Source organism: Camelus ferus, chromosome 8 (assembly GCF_009834535.1).
Source record: "Camelus ferus isolate YT-003-E chromosome 8, BCGSAC_Cfer_1.0, whole genome shotgun sequence".
In the NCBI taxonomy this organism is placed as follows: Eukaryota; Metazoa; Chordata; class Mammalia; order Artiodactyla; family Camelidae; genus Camelus; species Camelus ferus.
Genome location: NC_045703.1, coordinates 3,211,495 through 3,232,386, shown reverse-complemented (window position 1 = coordinate 3,232,386; position 20,892 = coordinate 3,211,495). Strand labels below are relative to the sequence as shown.

The window sequence follows — 20,892 nt, the reverse complement described above, 5'->3', positions numbered from 1 at the left end:
AGTTTGAAAAGTTGAGGAAGAACGAATGCCCAGACAGAAATGAAGAAAACCAAGAGAGTGTGTTTGTAGGAGAATCTAGCATAAAGGAAAATGTTATTGACTGTGGGCAATGCTTCTGAGGAACAATAATATTACTGCAGGTTCTTTGACATGGGAGGCAGATACTATTGTTCTTAATGAGAATAATTCCAGAATAATATTGGGGACAGATGCCACACTGCAGTGGGCTGAGGAGTGAGTGGATGTTGAGGAAGTGGAGATGCTGAATGGAGACCTATTGTAGAAGTCTACCTAATCCATTTATTATTGACTTACTGAGAACAATAAGATGGCTTTTGGAGTTCAAGTTACCGGGAAATGTGAGCATTGGTGATTACTACTGTGTAAACAATGGAAACAAGAAGACAATGAGATTATTTCTTTAAGACACTGAAAGAAAGTTACTAACAGCCTAGAATTCTACTCCAGGAAAAAATATCCTTCAGAAATAAATATGAAATGAACTTATTTTTAATCAAGCTAAAAAATGAAGGCCTTCAATCAGCAGATTCTTTTGTTCATATTACAAGAAATACCAAAGGATGCCCATCTGGCAAAATGAAAATGATCCCAGATGAAAATTTATAAACAATATCTGAAGCTCAGAATAAGACTGTCTTTCTATAGAGAGAATTTACCTTTGCTTCTGTCAGGCTGTTAGGGAAACTAGCAATTTTGGATCACCTTAACCCAAGCTCAAGGATCCAAATGATTTACAATTGGGCATCAGTCCCTGAGAGAGCTGCTTGCAGTTCACCCTGACTCCCAAGACAAGAGCTGCTTACTCCTTAAACTCTGAGCCAAATTTTCAAGAACTGCAGAGAAAGGTCCCCAGGAGAAAAATGGCCCTAGTTGCCAAGCTTATCTGTTTAGGCTTCAGTTTCTCCCCAGTCTCAGCCTTGTTAGCTTTCTAATACATTCAAATAGTATTTGCCTACTTTTTCTGATATTCATTCATGTTTTCTAGCGTATTTAGCAGGAGTGTTAGAAGGCATTATTTAATCCACTGTTACCAGAAATAGGTGTCTGAAGTTTATGCTACGTAAATAACCAAATAACCAAACTTCAAAGATGTAGATTACTATATAACGCAGTCACATAAAAGAAATAGGACCATCACTCTAAACTTATCCTTGGACGTTGTACTTTTGCCAGAACTATAGTAATAGATAGCCCGAAATGGGGAACCATTTCTTTCAAAGGTGAAGCAAGATTTTCTGTCTTGCCAAATCATTAGGATTTCTTTCTACTGAATTCTCAACTTCTATATACAATATTTTAAGATAAAAGTGAAAGAACACATATTCAAGAGAGGATACACATGCACAGCCATGGAATATAAAAATTTTTGATCAGTTCCATATGATAAAGCTACCAACATAAATGAAAAAGTCGGAACTGATTTTTTTTTTCTGGTTAAAAAAACATTTAGACAATAAAAATATAAAGAGTAAAAATATCGCCTGTAATCTTAACACTCATTTGTAATCATAATGCACATTTTGTTACATAGTATTTCAGCTATTATTTTTTGGTTGCATTATATTTCACTTCCATAGTATACATTATATCTACTTAAATATGCTTAAAGTTTTCAAATAAAAATGTAACCATGCTGTAAAGGCTCTTTCATACTTTTTTTTTTTACTTAATGGTTTGGCAATTTTTTCATCTTAGTTAATTTGTATCTAACTCATCTCTTCTAACAATTGCTGAGTATTCCTTATTTGAACAATTATTTATTGATGGTCTTCAAGTAGTGTCTATTTTGCTATTTTATAAACGTTACTCTGATACTGGGGGTGGACTGTGCTGGTATGGTGAGTGGACTTTGGGTGGGGGTTTCACCATAGAGGACAGCTCAGTAGATGAGATCCATCAATAGGCCACTCATCCAGTGATGCAACTTTTACTCTAAAATCTTTTAAGACTCTCTGACAGCTGGGAAGCCTGGGATGGAAAGTTGGGGATCACTGTCCTGTGGCTTCCAGCTGGGTTCCCAAGGTCCTTTGATGTGTTTCTAACCAGCACTCTCTCTTCTCCAGTTCCTGTTGATGGGAACTTAGGGCTCTCCAAAAATTTTCAAAGCTGTTGTTGCTAGTAGAAAGGGAGGAAAGAGGTCAATAATGATGAATGTGTTATATAAATTCACAGTTCCCCTAGTCTTTTATTTATTTTGGATTTGTTGAGATGGTCTCAAGTTAACTGAAATGTTGCAAATCCCTCTCCCCTTTTTCACTCACCCAGCTGCCTTTGTTGAGGAAAATCATGGTAAAATACAAACTTCACTTAGTACATATTGTCCACCAGGTATTGTAAAAAAACAAGCAGTGGTCAGCCATTCTTGGAGACAGACTGAATGTAAGAGCTGTCTTTGCTTTATGTCCAGCTGTGCAGAACTTGGGTATTTCCTGAGTCCTTTTGGGGAAACCTAACTACTCGGTTTATAAGCTAAGCTCTTCTCCTTTGTTAATGTTGAATAACAAGCCAATCAACATCAATCAAACTTTCCTTAGTCTAGGTCGTTGTACTTCAAACTTCCTGAAAAAAAAAGTTATGTTTCTTGATTATTGATAGCTTCTGCACTTTAGCAATGCTAAGTTCTTTTTAAAATTTGCTTTGCTCTTCTATTTTTCATCATGTCAGTGGAATTTTATAGGGACTGTATAGACTCAAATCATTATTAAAATGGGATATTGGTCCTTTAACATTTAATGGGAAAGAATAAGAAAATAACTAACATCCTTGTTAGGAATGGACTGATTTGGTGGAATGTTGCCAATGGGGGGCCTTGATTTTTATTTTGGTCATGCCAAAGGAATGCCAAATGGCTGCTTTGGTATAAGGAGTGGAGTGTTAGGCAGGGAAGTAAATGGGTATAAAGGTATATATATCAAATACCTGTGTGTGTGTGCATGATATATATATGTGTGTGTGATATATATGTCTGTGTATGATATATATGCATGTGTGTATATGATATATGTGTGTGTGTGTGTGTGTGTGTGTGTGTGTGTGTGTGATGTGTGTGTGTATATATATGATTTACTTTCTTGACTTCAGTTTTGTGAAGAACAGATTCAGTAGTTGAATTACCCTGTGGGTAGAATTGTGATTATTGCTCTTTACCCTGTGGATAGAATTGTGAATTTTGTTTATTTTAGATGGATTTTTATTTTAGATAGAATTTTGTTCTTTTAGATACTAACAACTTATTGATGAATTCAAGAGAAGTTCTTTATCTGTCATCGGGATGAAGCCAATTAATTTTTTAAGAGCTGACTTTCTGAATTGGTTAACTTGTAAGTTCCTCACATAGGCTTGGATAGAGTTTGAGTTGCTGCTGGCTGGCAGCCACTCCTGAAGGAGACGAAGGGAGTTGTGCTGGCAGCCAAATGAATTTGTCCTGCTTGTCCTCTCTGGCTGAGTGCTATGTGGTGCCAACTTCTAGTCCTCAGTTTGATGTCATCTTATAAATTTCTCCAAACAAGTATTCTGATTCCTCCATGTGATCTTATGAAACTTCTTCATGAATCTTTGATTATGTGAACATTTGTATGTATTATATATTTTTTCTATGCCCAAACAGATCTTGGATGAACTTATTACACTAAAAAAAATAACTATCTGGGGTCATTAATTAAGTTATTTCTAATGCCAGAGTCAGTAATTTTTCTAGCTTAGTAGAATCTGTGGTACTCTGTCTTATCTCCTTTCCTGGGTTGTTGCACCCATACCCTAGCTGCTGGCAGTGTTGGCCACAAGTATATCACAGCTCTCACCCCACTCCCATCTCCTAGCCCCCATCTCCTATCTCCCATACCCTGAGAAATACCCTTGGCTGATGAGAGAAGTCTAGCCAGGGGGGCTGTGACACTCCTTACCCCACATCAGGGATGGCATTTAGACCAAGTCTGACTGATACAAGAGTACAGAAGTCTAGCTTCATTGCCTCAAAAAGGGGCAACACTGTGGTGCGATTTGTATTCCAGACTGCTGGCAATCTGCATGGATCAGCCCATGGCTAGACTTTACCTGAGACTGCATTCTTTTTTTTTTTCCTTCCATTTTTATTGAGATATGATCAACATACAGCACTGTTTAAGGTGTACAGTATAATGATTTGATTTACATATATCATGACATGATTACATGATTATCATAATAAGTTTAGTGAACATCTATCATCTCATATAGATATAAATCTAAAGAAATAGAAGAAATTTTTTCTTTGTGCTGTGAACTCTTAGGATTTACTCTTGACAATTTTCATAAATAATGTGCAGCAGTGCCAATTGTACATACCATGTTGTACATTACATCCTAGTATTATTTACCTTATAACTGAAAGCTTGTACCTTTTGACTGCCTTCCTCCAATTCCCGCATCTTCCCTCTGGTAACAAGTCTGATTTCTTTTTCTATGAGTTTGTTTTTGAAGTATAATTGACCCATAACACTATGTTAGTCCCTGTTACATACCACAGTGATTCAGTATTTCTATACATTTCAAAATGATCATCACAGTAAGTCTAGATACAATCTGTCACCACAGAAAGATATTACATAGTTATTGACTGTATTCCCCACACTGTACACTGTATACTCTTGACTCATTTGTTTTGCAGCTAGAAGTTTGTGCCTTTTAATCTTCCTCACCTGTTTCTTTCCTCCCTTATTCCCCTACCCTCTGGCAACCACTTGATTGTTCTCTATAGCTCTGTTTCTAGTTTGTTATGTTTGTTCATTTGTTTTGTTTTGTTAAATTACACATATAAGTGAGATTATGCAATATTTGTCTTTCTCTGTCTGACTTACTTCACTTAGCATAATATCTTCTAGTTCTACCCATGTTGTTACAAATGGCAAGATTTCCTTCTCTTTTATGACTGAATAATACTACGCTACATATACATGTACCATGTACCACATCTTCTTTGTCCATTCATCTATTGATGGGCACGTAGATTATTTCTACATCTTGGATGTTGTAAATAATGCTGCAATGAACATAGGGGTAAACATATCTTTTCAAACTTGTTTAATGTTTTCTTCAGATACGTACCTGGGAGTGAAAGTACTGGATCCTGTGGTAGTTCTATTTTTAATTTTTGAGGGATCTCCATACTGTTTTCAAGTAGTGGCTGAACTGCTTTACATTCTCACTCACAGTATATACGGGTTCCCTTTTCTCCACATCCTCGCTGACACTTGTTATTTGTTGTCTGTCAGGAGATGTTTATTCCGACAGGTGTGAGATATCTTACTGTGGTTTTGATTTGCCTTCCCCTTACGATTAGTGATGTTGAGCATCTTTCCATATGCCTGTTGGCCATCTGTATGTCTTCTTTGGGAAAATGCCTATTCAGATCCTCTGTCCATTTTTTAATTATTTTTTTTTAAATGTTGAGTTGTATGAGTTCTTTGTATATTTTGGATATTAACCTCTCATTGGATATATCATTTGCAAATACCTTCCCCTATTCAGTAGGCGGCCTTTTTATTTTGTTAATAGTTTCCTTCACTGTGCAGAATCTTTTTAGTTTGATGTAGTCCCATTTGTTTATTTTTGCTTTTATTTCCCTTGTCTGAGTAGACATATCCAAAAATATTACTAAGACCAATGCTGAGGCCACATTCTTGATCAGCTCTTTCTCCTTCCTTATACTGCTTCACTGCCACCTTGTATGTATTCTTGAAGAGATCTTCCTCTTCCATCTGAAACCCTGGATGGGCTTTGCTTTTTGGGAAACTGACCTAAGATGGTACTAAGGGTGGTCTGAGGAAGCAGACTCCAAGAATGAGATCCTGGAGTTAGAAACTTGAGGGCTGGCTTGCTACAAATAGCTCATTGCTGGTGATAGGTAGGTGGAGTTTGCATAGCTTTGGCATACACCACAGTGCAACTGCTAAAACTGTCACTGAGACCAACTGGGATAGGCCAGGGGGAAAAGGAGATGAACTGGCTTCTGCACAATCTCTGGCATTTCAGAGGTACAAGAGAAATATAAATTATAAAGACTGTGGAATTCAGAAGCTATTTCTGAATACCATTGGTGCTTTGAAGAGATGAAATAACAGGCCCAGGGCAATCAAACACCAATTTAAAGTCAAGTATGAGAGTCAGAGGACCTCTTTGGCAGCTTTTAAAGGGGCCTTCAGCTCCTGCAGCTGGAGGGCAGATAGAACTGAAGACCAGGCATAGGCATAATTGTAAAAGTCACAGAACTCAAGAGTAAAGCTTAATTCTCAGCCGAGGAAAGTTTCGTATGCTAAGGCCAGAGACCTGAAAGGTAAAGAAGGTGACACTGAAACCTGGGATAGGGTTATCTGGGTTTATATGCATGCAAATCTTGGACTCCCAGATTCCCTTGAAACTTCTAGGCTTGTATGTGTGGTCCAATCTCCTTTATTGAAAGATAGAGCATCCCCTACATACCTCCTAATTGAAGTCTGTACAGAAAAATGAGGCAGATGCTCTGCAAAATAATGCTACCTTCCCAAATCTACCTCCTTCTCCTCTCTTGGCCACGTAACCAACAACTAAGATTACATCTCAGCGTAACCCAACTGTTAAAGTACTGCTAAGGGAGGGGATGGATTATATGTCAATAGAATTGCAGGAATGACTAACAAGTATGACAGTAACTAGGAAAGTATTCCTGAGAGTGGGTTCTGAAGTTGTTGGTCAGGATGGTAGGGTGAAACATAAGGCTGAATAAGGGAGAGTATGTCAACATGGGGGTACCTTCCTTTGATACAGAACTTAACACCCTGAAAATGGTTCTCATGCACTGCTTGCAAGCTTCTTGGGAGCTTGAAAATGAATGCCTTACATTTAATGTTGTAGAAATGCCAGACTGCTTTGGCAAATTGGAAGTGATCAAAAGCTCAGAAAATTGGGCACTCTAGAAGGGACTGACTAAATAAACCTGGGGAACTCATCTGCTGATTTTGTTTTTCAGAAGGTCTAGAGTCCATTTATGAAGGGGACACCAACATAATTTAGAAGCTCATAGTGGTATTTTGTAGGTTGAGATGATTGTAGGAGAAATATTATAGCAGAATTGGACTAGATTGATAGATAATGGTATTCAATATATTGCTTACATAGAATTGAGCATGTACTCAATATGTAGAATAGTGTTATCAATTTATTTATCTACCTACCTACCTATCATCTATTATCTATCTATAATCAGATGTGGCCAAGAATGGATATGCAGAAGGCTGAGATCAGCCACCCCAATCGAAAGTTATGATCCTTTGCCAAGTTTCCAGACCCGCACAGGTATTAGGCCTAGATTCATTCACTTAAGGAGAAATCAGTTTCCCTTCCCTAAGGAAGGCCTTGTAGCATCACTGAAATTATATATTGCTTCTTTAATCATATGCATGAGTAACTGTACACTGAGGAAAGGGGACTATCCAGATCTTTTGAGGACCTTTGGATACACTATCCAAGTTGATGCTGATGTTCAAGGAACCAGATTTACTTGCTAGTCAGTTTTCTGGTATGGGAGTATATAATCATAATGGACATACTTAACAGTTGGCAGAGCTCTCTTATGGCTCTTTGACTAGCTCAGTAGGAACAACTGCAGTGAAAGTAAAAGTCCATGAAACTGCCCCACTAAAACCAATATAATAAATCAAAAAACATATTGTATCCATGGGCAAATGGAAGAGATTAGTGCCATTCTCAAAGCCTTAAAGGCTGTAAGGATTGTGGTACCATTATCTTCATTTAATTCATCAATTTAACCCATGTAAAAACCAGATGTATCATGAAAGATGACAGTGGATTAACCATTAAGTTAACCAAATGGTAATCCCAGTTGGCAGTTGTGTTAGATGTGATGTCTTTAGTTGAGAAGATGAACACAGCTTTGGATATATGGCTGTTGAGACTTGGAATACATTCTTTTCCATACATGTAAAAAAGAGGATCAGAAGCAGTTAACACTGACATGACAGACAATGTACACTTACAGTCTCTCCTTGGAGCTATGTTAAGTGTCTCAGAATATATTTTATATATTGAAATTGTCAATATATTTCAGTGGTGCAAGGATCATCTGGATGTAGTGCAGAGTATCATATTGGTTCAATATATTGTTGGCCAACAAGTGGCAATGATTATCAGTTCCTTGGTAAAACATGTGCGCTCCAGAGGATGGGGGATAAACCTCACAAATATTTAGGGACCTTTAGTAATGACACAATTTAGAGGGGTTGGAGTTCGGTGACCTAGGAATGCAAGCGTATCTCTTCCAAAGTAACAGAGTGTAGAAGATAGACTCTACTAGTATTCAGAAGCTGCCTCAGTGTACAGACTTTTTGTAGAGGAGTGGTTCAGTTGTCTAGGTCACAACAGGACATCGTCTCTCAAATAAAGAACAAGTTATTGTACCTTACAACTCCTTCTACTAAGAATCATATCTCTTGGCAGATGTCTTCAGGTTTTGGAGGCAGAATATTCTGCATTTGGGAATACCACTCTAACCCATTCATCATAGACGTAGAAGCTGCTAGATTTTTCAAAAGGCCCAGAGCAAGAAATCACTCTTCAGGTGGTCCAGCTGTGGTTCAAGTAGGCTGCTACTAGCCATATGGTCAGGCATACCTCAGACATACGTCACACATACTTGATAAATACCAAGAGGTATTTATGGTAGAAAATCATGCTACATGGAGACTCTATCAAGCCCCAATAGGAGAGCTGCAATATAGACTCCTGAAGTTCTGGAGCAAGGACATGCCATACACAGCAAAGACAATTTCTACAAATAAATGCCAAACCATTCTACATATGGTATACTAGTAGGCCTTCCTAGAAATGAAGCATCTAACAATGGAATCTCAAGTGACAATGCAGCTAGAATTTCTCATCATGGGCAGAGCAATGTTATACTACCAAGAAATAAAATTGGGTAGGGTGGGCCCAGCATCAATCCAATATAAGATGGAAGTGACATATCCAGGATATGTAAGCTCAGGCAGGTTCAGAGGGTTCATGGGAGCTGCACAAACAAGGTAGCTCAAACTCCCTGTTACTTATCACTGTTGTACCAGCAACTTCACCTTAGCTCATACCAATGGCTTTATGATGGACACTTAATGAAATCAGTTCCCCCTTCCATGGTGGGCTCAATGCCCCATCTTCTAGGGGAGCTATGAAAAGATACTCTTTAGCTCTCAGATCTTTTAGGGATTGTCTAAGCTGTAGAGAGATGCCTCACCCATGGTCATTTCTCTTACCAGTAAATGCAGATATAAATGTCTGACCACTTTGGCCTAATTCAGGCTAACTCTGAAGGGCCAATTTAGGTATTACCAGAGATATTTATGGAGTTGGCCAAGGCTGCATTAGAACTTGACTTCTTCTGAGTCCTACTTCCTTTTTCTCCTTTCCACAGATGTTGATCCCATGAGAAATCTTTAATAAACATCCCATATTCTAAATACTATTACAGAATCTACTTCTAAGGTAACACATGCTGTGACAGACATAGGGGTTTCCTGTGACCAAGTATCAGAGAGGGGTTAAACAAATCTAAGCTTGGTTCACAGATAAGTTGATATGTTGGTGCAATCCTAAAATGAGTAGTTGATACATTATACTTCCATTCAAGTGTGGCTTTGAAAGATAATGATGAAGGAAGGAAAACCTATCAGTTGGAAGGGCTTTGGGCAGAGCTCCTAGTTATTGTGTAAAGAGAGATGAGGTAATAATATTCATGAATTCATAGACAGGGGTAAATAATTCAGATGGTTATTCAAGGGGTCTGGAAGAAGAAATAGTGTGAGATCAAGGTTAAAGATGTTTGAGAAGAGACATGGATGGAGTGGAAAGGTAACATAAAGCTCTTTTCGTTGTACAGCAGGGTGGGCCCCTGTACAGAAGCAGCACTAAACAACCAAATGGACAGGATAACTTGGCCGGTGGTTATCAGTTAGCTTCTCTCCCTGACCATGACAATGATGGCATCGTGGGCACATGAAAGGGAGAGCCATGGTGGCAGAAATGAAATCTATGTGTATTTCCAAGAACATGTTCTCTGTCTCATCAAGACCTGTCTAGGTACTTGCTACTCTTGAATGCTTTACCTGTGAGCAACAGAGATTAGTGTTGAATGTCTTATATGATGCCATACTCCAAGGAGACCAGTCAGCTTCTTGGTGCCATTTTTAAAAAATAGGATGCTTTCTATCTTGAAAAAGGCAAACTTTATTCTGACAAGGACTGATCATACATATCCTCCTTTCTTGTCCATAGGATTTTAACGAATATCATACTCTAGTTGCTCATGAAGTGTTTGATTTACTGGCATGAGGTCCTGTATGAAAACATCTCACACTAAGAGATTCTTTTTTTTTTTTTTTTTTTTTTCACGAAGAAGGTAGAAAAATGGGCACATGACCGTGGGAACCATTGATCTCATCATCTTCTGTACCATCCGGTAATTGTTATCCTGTTAGAATAGTGGAATAACCTTTAAAAGATGTAGATGAGGTACTGGTTTGGGGACGACAGCTTGAAAGATTTTCAGAACTATTTTTCAGAACGTGATACACTCTTAAACTAACATCCATTGTGTGTTGCTATGTCATAAAAAGGTAGAATTCATGATGGTATGGACTGAATGGTATTTCCCCCACCCAAATTCATATATTCAAGCTCTAACCCCCAACTGACTATTTTTGGAGATAGAGCCTTTAAAGAGGTTATTAGAGCTAAAGAAGGTCATGAGGGTGAGAACCTAATCCAATAGGACTGGCATCCTTACAACAGGAGGAAGAGATTCCAAGGATGCATGTGCACAGAGAAAAGGCCATGTGAGGACCCAGTGAGAAGCTGGCTATCTGCAAGCCTAGGAGAGAGGCCTCAGGAGTAATGAACCCTGCCAACATCTTGTCTTGGACCTTCAGACTCCAGAACTGTGAGTAAATACATTTCTGTTGTTTGAGCCACCCAGGCTGTGGTATTTTGCTATGTCAGCCCTAGCAAACGAATACACATGACTTTGGGAACTAAGAGGTGAAAGTAGGCGTGGCTCTACTCACTGTCATTCCTGCTGACTTGCTTGGGGAATTTGTGCTTCCTGACCCTGAAACATTGAGCTCTGTGTGTCTAGAGGAGCTGATTTTCCAGATGAGGTCCTTTCCACCTGTGGACACAAAAAGATTCCTAGTAAATGTAAATGTACAACTGCCACCTGGTGGTTTTAAGCACCTCGTGCTGGTAGACCAGCGGACACAAACAAGAGTAATTGACCTTTGCCTTCTTTGGGAGTCAGGAAATCTGAGAGCAGGGAAGATTGTGTTTGGACTTAGGTGATCCAGGAGTGAGGAAGTGGTGGTGTCTCTGGGTCCTCTCATGTTCATTTGTAACTGTAAATGGGCAAATACAGCAACCATGATCTTCTTAATGATGACAGTGTAACAGGGGTTCAACCCTCCAGGGTGAACCTCTGTGTTCCTCCACCAGGTGGACTACTAAGGCCAGTGAAGTGCTAGAGAGAGAGAGGAATATAGAAAGGGTGATAGAGGAGGGAGATGAATATTCTTTTTTGCCGTAAGATCAACTGCAGCAGCTAGTAAGTTTCCTCAATTATTGTGACCACAGAACCTTGGAGAATCTGCCTTGATGGAGTAAATCTGATGTAAGAAACAAGTGCATTCAAGCGGATGCTGCAGATACTCAGCCCAGATTCCGTTTATTGGCCCCTTTATTGTCCCCCATCTGCCTGGAGTGTTGGCTACTCACAGCTCACAGCTACCCCCTTCTCTGGAGATTTGCCCTCAGCTGAGATTCTGACTCACCCAGGAGGTTACACACCTCCCACCTTCTGGGGGTGGCCACAGCTAATGAACCCCAAATGGGGGTACAGCAGGCTGGCTCTCTTGTCTTAAGGAGGGGCATATTTGTCGTGCAGTTTCTGCTTCAAACTCCCTTCCCGCCCATGTTGAGGATCAGGCCAAGACTAGACTATCTGAGACCACATCTTTGCTCATTTATTTCCTCTCCTGTTTTTCTCCTTCCTTTGCAAGCTTTACCTAAAGATTATGACCTTAGTGCATCTTGTGCATCCAATTTGCTTTCTTAGGCTCTGTTTCTAGGGACCTGGACCTAAGACAATTAGTAATAAGATAAGTTCAAGCAAGCACATCAATAATCTTGGCTTGATACAGCAGCTTTTCTGAGTCCAGCACTCTCCTATCACTGTGGAGGGATACAGTGACATGAGGCAGAGCCTTTGCTTTCATTGAACTCACCATCTAGTTTGGAAGTAAAAACCTAGTTGTGTGCACAACTTAAACTTGGGATGCAGCACTATATGGTACCAAATTGACAAGAGGTAAAATTGGAGTTCAGAAAAAAAGGAGTGTATTCCTCAGAGAGCTACATACCTGAAAGCTATCAAATTGCTTGCTATGTGAAAGAATTTTCACTACTCTAATTTGAAAATTTGTGTAAGGTTGACAACATGTATTAAAGTGATATAGTCGGTGAAATGTTAATTTACTGCATTAGTAAGAATTGAAATAAAGCATATACATTTCCAAAATATTAGCATCTGAATCGATGCTCTCATGCTATAAGGCATTTATTCGCTATTGAGCTAAAGCTCAAAGCACAGTACCCAGATGCTGCTACACACCAAGAGCACAGAGCACGTTGCTGCTTTTCCTCAGGAACTGTCAGATAGCAGCCACAGGGGGCAATGCAAGCTCAGCAGTAGCATTCTCAGCTCCCTGTCTGCACCAGTGAAAACTGTCCTTTCAAGGCATGGCTGGTTTATTATTCTTGTTTAAAACAGGTTGAATCTTTATAGTTTCACAATGTCTTAGAGTGCATAATTACTTGAAGGTTTGGGGTAAGCCATATGTGGAAATGTAAAAGAGTTGAATTTAGAGAAAAATATTTTATAAAGATACAAAGAATAAATGGGGAGGGAGAGGCTTTGAGTTCACAGTTGACACAAAAGTAGAACAGAAGTTTGTAGCTAATACGCAAGGAATCTAATCTGCTTCACTAATTTTTGTCTGTCAAATTCCTATTTTCTGGAAAAAAAAAAGTCTGCAGAAAAGCAACCTGATTCTTATTTAAATTTTGTAATATTTCTTAATGACTTTGATGTCTGAATATTGTGAATGAAGAGACAATTGTTGAACAAATAAAATAGTTCTCGCAAATCATTTTAAGGAGCATATGCATGTCACATATTTCTGTGCTCTTATTTTAAGGTTTGAGAGTCAGTGTACAAACATATGAATATGGATGCATATTGATGAGTATGATTTTTCCTGCCCATCATTATAAAAATACCTTTCCTAGTTGAACTGTTAATGAAATGATGAAGAAATCTGAGGTGAACATTAGCAGTCTATTTTCATTTTGTTTCATCAAAAAGAATCTATTTTACAATTACTATTTACTTGCAATAACCTGCAGCACAAAATGATTTAATGTTCAATATGTGCATTAAAATGCACTTGCTTTTTTTTTAATATGTAAAAGCTGATGGAAATTTCATTTAAGCACAATTCCTGTATCACAGATTTTAAGCAAAATGAAAGGAAGTTAGGGTACCATTTAAACATGGCTATAAAAATAATTTCTTTCAGTGGCTGGAGGGAAGGAAGGATTGGTCAAAGTAATTTTTATCTTCGATGGGATTCCTCACTAGTCTGCTTTCCTATTTGGCTTAATGCATGCCACAATAATCATGCTATTTCTTCCTAGCATTTTTCTAGCTCACAGTAATAAGAATAATTGCATGATGTTTATATTCTAAAGTACCTTTTCTCACTAAGTTCAGAAATCCTTTCTGAGTATTAATTCTCACAAGATTTTTGCGTGGCACTCAGGGAGGTGTACTATTACCTTGTTATTCTCCTTTTGACTACAAGGATAGTAAGGCACATATGCAGTAAATGATACACAAGACAGAGACAGGATGCCAGAAACAGCTCAGGACCTGACTTCTAGTGCAAAAACCAGGCCATGCTTTGTAGGAATTATTAATGCAGTTGATGATTTAATCATGGCAGTTAATAACTATCTTTTAAGTCTTTGTTTTCAGTCCTAAATAGTTAACACTGACAAGAAGGAAAAATTTCATAACTTGGAGTAAGTTAATTCTGTTGCATCCTGGGTAATATAGATTGTAAACAAGCAAGTTGTAAATAACTGTAATAATAGGAATGTTATTGACAATAATTTGAAGTGTGAGTGTTTAACGGCATAGATGTAAAATTCATAACAATTAAGACACACACAAAAAACTTTTAAATCATGGCCTACTTATAAGTTGCTAGGAAGAAAAAAAAACTAGCTATGTAATTTGAGTATAGAATCAAAGCTGTTTAAATTTATGGGATAGGCCCTTACAATGTAAAAGGTTTCAGAGACTCAAAATGAATTCCAGCTGGGATTATCTTTTTTAAAGGACATCCTTTGCTTGTGTTTGTAACTGGATAAATTTGAAATCATGAAATGCAACTTCTGCCAATTATTACTACAGAGAAATTTCTTCACGCATGCACAAAAATTTATTGATTGGGGCTCAAAGATATTCAGTTAGGCCTGGAACATGATATGTACTCAATATATGTTATTTAGCAAATACATGAATAATGTCTTTTTAGAATTCTTACCCAGATTATTTTAATATTTTTTAAGGATCACAATTATATGTATGTTTAGTATTCTTATCTTTTAAGGATATCTGAAAGAGATTATCTATTCTCTTTCTAAATAGTCTCTAAATATTTCATTTATATATGAAATAATTTGAAGTTTGTAATTTGCTTAAACATAAATCTGGAGGGATGAGGAGGGTCTGACTCAAGGCTGGCCATGATTTAGTGACTGTTGAAGCTGTATGATAAGTGCATCAGGATCAAGTGTATTCTTTATTTTTTATATTTAAAATTTTCTATGATAAAAATGTTTTAAATATAAAAAGTCATTTCCACAAATACTAGATAAGAGATTGTTTTAAATCTGTTATAAGAAAATACGTCTCACTTATTTTGAATTTAACTTTATGGGAACCTAATCTATCAAGAACATGGTCAAGGAGAGTGATGTCAGCATCATGGTGGTGTGAGAAACTTTCTTTGTTCCTCCCTTTCGATCTACAACTAGTAAAACATCCATAATCAAAAAAGTTTCCTCTACCCAACACACCAGTACACCAGAGACATTCACATATCTGTCCATCTGAAGGCGGGTGGACCTCAGAGGAGGCAAAATAGGGGAACAGCAGAGACAGTGCCTATGATCCTGTCCCCCCAGCCACAGTGGCTGACCTAGCAAGCCCCTGAGAAACTGATAGTAGCAGGGGAGGTGGCACACATGACTCCAGCCTCCTGGCCACAGTGGCACCGATGGCCACAGGAAACTGGACAGCAGCAGTCACAGGGTCTGAGACCCCTGTCCTTCCACCTTTAGCAGCACCTATAACTCTGGCCCGTGCCTCAGGTGGTGGTGCCCATAAACCTGACAACTCTGGAAGCAGTGGAGGCACATTCAACTTTGACTTCCTCCCAGCCTCCCCCTCTCCCCATGGGTGGCAGTACCCATGACCCAAGAGAACTTGAATGCAGCAGAGGCATCTGCCATTGTAATATCCCCAGTGATGACACCAGTGTCAGCAGTGACCCTGGCAGCAGCAGGGCACCAATGTCCCCAGAGACACAAGCAACAACAAGGGTACCAGTGACACCCTGGCAGAAGTGGTGGGGAGTGGAAAGTGCCAATTTTCAAATGTAGCCAGAGGCAGTTCAGGTATGAGAAACCAAAAACTTGTGCTATAATGCTACCCACTGAAAAACAAGAGAAAGGCCTCTAATTACCAATCTGTTGAATTGTTAGAATCAAAGTTTAAAAAAAAATCTAATAAGAAAGGTATTTAATATTTCAAATGAGCTGACAGAAAAATAAGTCATCAAGTACCATGAAAAACCATGGTAACATGGTATCACAAAAAGAAAAAAAAATATAATTCTCCAGAAGCCAAACTTAAAGTCACAGAAGTCTGTGATCTAATACTTCGAGAATTCAAGATAACTATCATGAAGAAATTCAGCGAGCTACAAGAAAACTCAGAAAGGCAGTTCAATGAGCTCAGGTATAAAATTAATGAACAGAAGTGAAACTTTACCAAAGAGATTGGAACTCTATAGAAGAATGAAGTAGAAATTCTAGAGCTGAAGAACTCAATAGATAAGATGGAAGAATGCAATAGAAAGCACTGAAAATAGAACAGACCATATGGAGGAGAGAATCAGCAAGCCTGAAGGTAGAAATCTAGAAATAATTCAAGTAGAAGAGAAGAGATAACTAAGATTTTTTAAAATGAAGAAAGAAGAGATGGAAGATGATACTCCAAGCAAATAACAGACAAAAGGGAACATGATAACCATACTCAGACAAAGTAGACTTCAAGCCCAAATGGTAACAAGAGGCAAAGATGGATATTATATATTGATACAGGAGTGATCCATTGAAAGACACAACACTTATTAATATATATGCACTGGAAAAGTCACGAATATGACAAGACTAAACAACATGCTACTGAAAAACTACTGGGTCAATGAGAAATCAAAGAAGAAATAAAAAATAGCTGAAGACAAATAAAAATAAAAATTTGACATATCAAAATCCATGGGATGCAGCAAAATTAGTACTGAGGGAAGTTTATAACATACAGGTCTACCTCAAGAAACAGGAAAAATCTCAGCTAACCAATCCAACCTTATACCAAAGGAGATTAGAAAAAGAGGAACAAATGAAGCCCAAAGTTAGCAATGGGGGGAAATAATAAAAATCAAAGTGGAAATATATGAAATAGGGACTAAAAAGACAATAGAAAAGATCAATGAAACTAACAATAGCTCTTTGGAAAGAAAAACAAATTGACAAACTTTTAGCTAAACTCACTAAGGAAAAAAAGAGCAGTTTCAGATAAATAGAAACAAAAGAGGGGAAATTACTATGGATACCATAAAATACAAAGGATTATAAGAGAATACTGTGAACAGCTATACACCGACAAATTGGATAACCTAGAAGAAACTGATAAATTCTTAGAATCATACAACCTTCCAAGACTGAATCATGAAGAAATAGAAAACTTAAACAGATTGATCACTAGTAACGAGATTAAAACAGTAATCAAAAACCTCCCCCGAAACAAAAGTCCAAGATGAGATGGCTTCCAAGGTGAGTTCAACCAAACAACCCAGGAAGATTTAATACCTATCCTTCTCAAACTCTTCCAAAAAATTGAAGAGGAAGGAATGCTTTCTAAATCATCTTATGAGACAAGCATTACCCTTATACTGAAACCAGAAAAAGACAACACAAAAAAGAAAATTACAGACCAGTATCTCTGATGAATATAGATGCAAAACTCCTCAACAAAATATTAGCAAACTGAATACAACAATACAACAATACATTAAAAGAGTTACACACCATGATCAAGTGAAATTTATTCCATGAATGCAAAAATGCTTCAACATTTGTAAATCTATCAATGTGATATACCATGTTAATAAAATGAAAGATAAAAATCATGATTATCACAATAGATGCAAAGAAAATGTGACAAGATTCAACATCCATTTATGTTAAGAGTGCTCAATAAAGTGGGTATATAAGTAATGTATACCAACATAATAAAGCTACGTGTGACAAACTCACAGCTAAATCATATTCAGTGGTGAAAATGTGAAAGCTATCCCTCTAAGATCAGGTTCAAGACAGGGATGTCTACTCTCCCCACTCTTATTTCAACATAGTATTGGAAGTCCTAGATAGAGCAGTTAGGCAAGAAAAAAGAAATAAAAGGCATTCAAATTGGAAAGAAAAGTAAAATTGTCACTATTTGTGGATGCCATAATTTTATGTATAGAAAACCCTAAAGACTCTACCAAAAACTATTAGAAATAAAATATAGTAAAGTTGAAGGATATAAAATCAATATACAAAAATATGTTCAGCTTCTGTACACTAACAACAAACTAGTAGAAATAGAAATTAAGAAAACAATCTCATTTACAACTGTAACAAAAAGAGTGAGATACCTGGGAATAAATTTAACCAAGAAAGTGAAAGATCTATATACCAGAAACTATAAGATTTTGAAAGAAATTCTGAACACAAAGAAATGGAAAGATATTCTATGCTCATGGATTGGAAGAATGAACATATTAAAGTGTCCATATTACCTAAAGCAATCAATAGATTCAATGCAATTCCTATCAAAGTCCCAATTACACTTTTCATAGAAATAGAATAAAAAATTCCATTTCTGTGGAACTACAAAAGATCCCAAATAGCCAAAGCAATCCTGAGAAAAAAGAATAAAACTGGAGGTATCACAATCTTTGATTTCAAGTTATACTACAAAGCTATAGTAGTAAAGCTATCAAAACAGTATGGTATTGGCAGAAAAAGACACACTGATCAATGGAACAGAATTGAGAGCCCAGCAATAAACCCACACATATATAGATAATTAATTTATGACATGGGAACAAAGAACATACAATAGAAAAAGAGCAGTTTCTTCAATAAATGGTTTTGGAAAAACTGGATAGCCACATGAAAAAGAATGAAATTAGGCCACTATTTTATACCATACACAGAATTAACTCAACATGGATGAAAGACTTGAACATAAGGCCTGATACCATAAAACTCCTAGAAGAAAACATAGGCAGTATACTGTTTGACACTGGTCTCAGCAGTATCTTTCTGTACAGGTCTCCTCAGACAAGGGAATTGAAAATAAGAATGAACAAGTGAGACTACATCAAATTAAAAAGCTTCTGGATAGCAAAGGAAACAATCAACAAAACAAAAGACAACCTATGGAATGGGAAAAGATATTAGCAAATTATTTATCTAGTAAAGAGTTAATATCCAAAATATATAAAGAACTCATACAGTTCAACAATAAAAAACCAAATAGCTCAATATAACATTGGGCAGAAGATCTGAATAGACATTTTCCCAAAGAAGACATACAGCTGGCCAACAGGCACATGATAAGATGTTCATCATAACTGATTATTAGGGAAATGCAAATAAAAACCACAATGAGATATCACTTCATGCCACTAGAATGGATAGTATGAAAAATACAGGAAATAACAACTGTTGGAGAGGATGTGGAGAAAAGGGAACACTTACACATAGCTGGTGGGAATGTAAATTGGTGTAGCCACTGTGGAAAACAGTGTGGGAATTCCTCAAAAAACTAAGAATAGAACTGCCATATGATCTGTCTATTCCACTTCTGTGTATTTACCTGAAAAATATAAAAAACACTTTTTTAAAAAGATATATAGACCATTATGTTTATTGAAGCATTATTTACGATTGCTAAGATATGGAAATAACCTAAGTGCCCACTAACAGATGAATAGATAAAGAAGACGTGGTGCATATATGTATACAATGGAATACTACTCAGCCATAAAAAGATAACATTTTGTCATTTGCAACAACATAAATGGACCTTGAGGCTACTATGCTTAGTGAAATACGTCAGAGAAAGACAACTATCGTATGATTTCACTCAAGTGTGGAATAGAAAACAAAGCAAAACAAAATAAATGAACATAAAAACCAAAAACAAACACAGATACGGAGAACAGATTGATGGCTACCAGAGAAGAAGCAGGGTAGGGAGAGGGCAAAATGAGTAAAGGGGGTTAAGTGTATGGTGATGGGTGGAAACCAGACTTTTGGTGATAAACACACTGTGATGTATACAGAAGTTGAATTATAATGTTGTACATGTGAAACTTATATAACGCTACAAACCAATGTTATCTCATAAAGAAAATAATAAATAAAAGTGAAAGTATGAAAAAGAGAACATGGTTAAGAAATGAAACATAATCATGAAAAAGGGGGTCCCTCACGAGTCAGTATGAATATCATAAGATAATATACTGACACATTATTTGAAACATTCTAATAAAAGATGCTACTTAACTAGGTTAAAAGAATTAATAGTTTGAGCATTCATAGACTTAGGGTCAAATACTTACCCTAGAATTTACTAACTTGGTAATTTATTTCAATTCTGTAAGTTTCTATCTCATCGTATATAAAACAGTTATGATAATATCTCCCTTAAAGGGTTTTAATGAAGTTTGTATGTGATTAAGGTTTTGCCTGGTACTTGGTAGGTGTTTTATAAAATGGTAACTAAAAGTTTTAGGCTCGATTATCTCATTTTTGAGACCACTCAAAATTAAAGTCAGAAGCAGTTACATGGTTTTCAATGAAGGATGAGAACCTTTCAGAACACCTAGTAGGAAAACATGATCAGAAAAATCCACAAGAAGAAATAAGCTACTTCATAAAGGCAAGGATTGAGTCTCTTTTACTATAGTGACTCAAAACCCTACATTTCTTGCTCACAGTTTTGTACACCTTTATATCACAGCACAGGGCATAGTGATATAGAGAATTACTAAGATAAGTTAACACACAAACCTAACACCTCTGAGGCTTAACACAATGAAAGCTGTTGTTGTTGTTGTTGTTGTTGTTGTTGTTGTTGTTGTAGTTGTAGTTTTTCCCACTCCTTTCATAATCCATTGTAAATCAGGAGGTTCTTCTAGGAAGTTCTTCACTCAGACTCCTTTCTCTTGGCTCCTCCACACTGTGGGTTCTCCTTGGAAATCTCTGATGGATTCGCTTCATTTGTCCAGTCAATGCATAAAGGAAAAAAAGGTCCCATGGAGGTTTACGTGAGATATTTTAGGGGTCATGCCTGGAAATGAAGCTCATCTTTTCTACCGAAATTCCACTGGC

General features: G+C 37.2%; 1 long non-coding RNA gene across 2 annotated transcripts in view; it reads left to right on the top strand.

The window, feature by feature from the left end:
* LOC106730361 overlaps positions 1-20,892 on the top strand; it is an 857,488-nt gene that overhangs the window by 331,609 nt on the left and 504,987 nt on the right. For both annotated transcript variants that reach the window (XR_004321732.1, XR_004321733.1), the window contains one exon: positions 10,834-10,981. This is a non-coding gene — a long non-coding RNA (uncharacterized LOC106730361). The remainder of the gene's footprint in view (positions 1-10,833; positions 10,982-20,892) is intronic.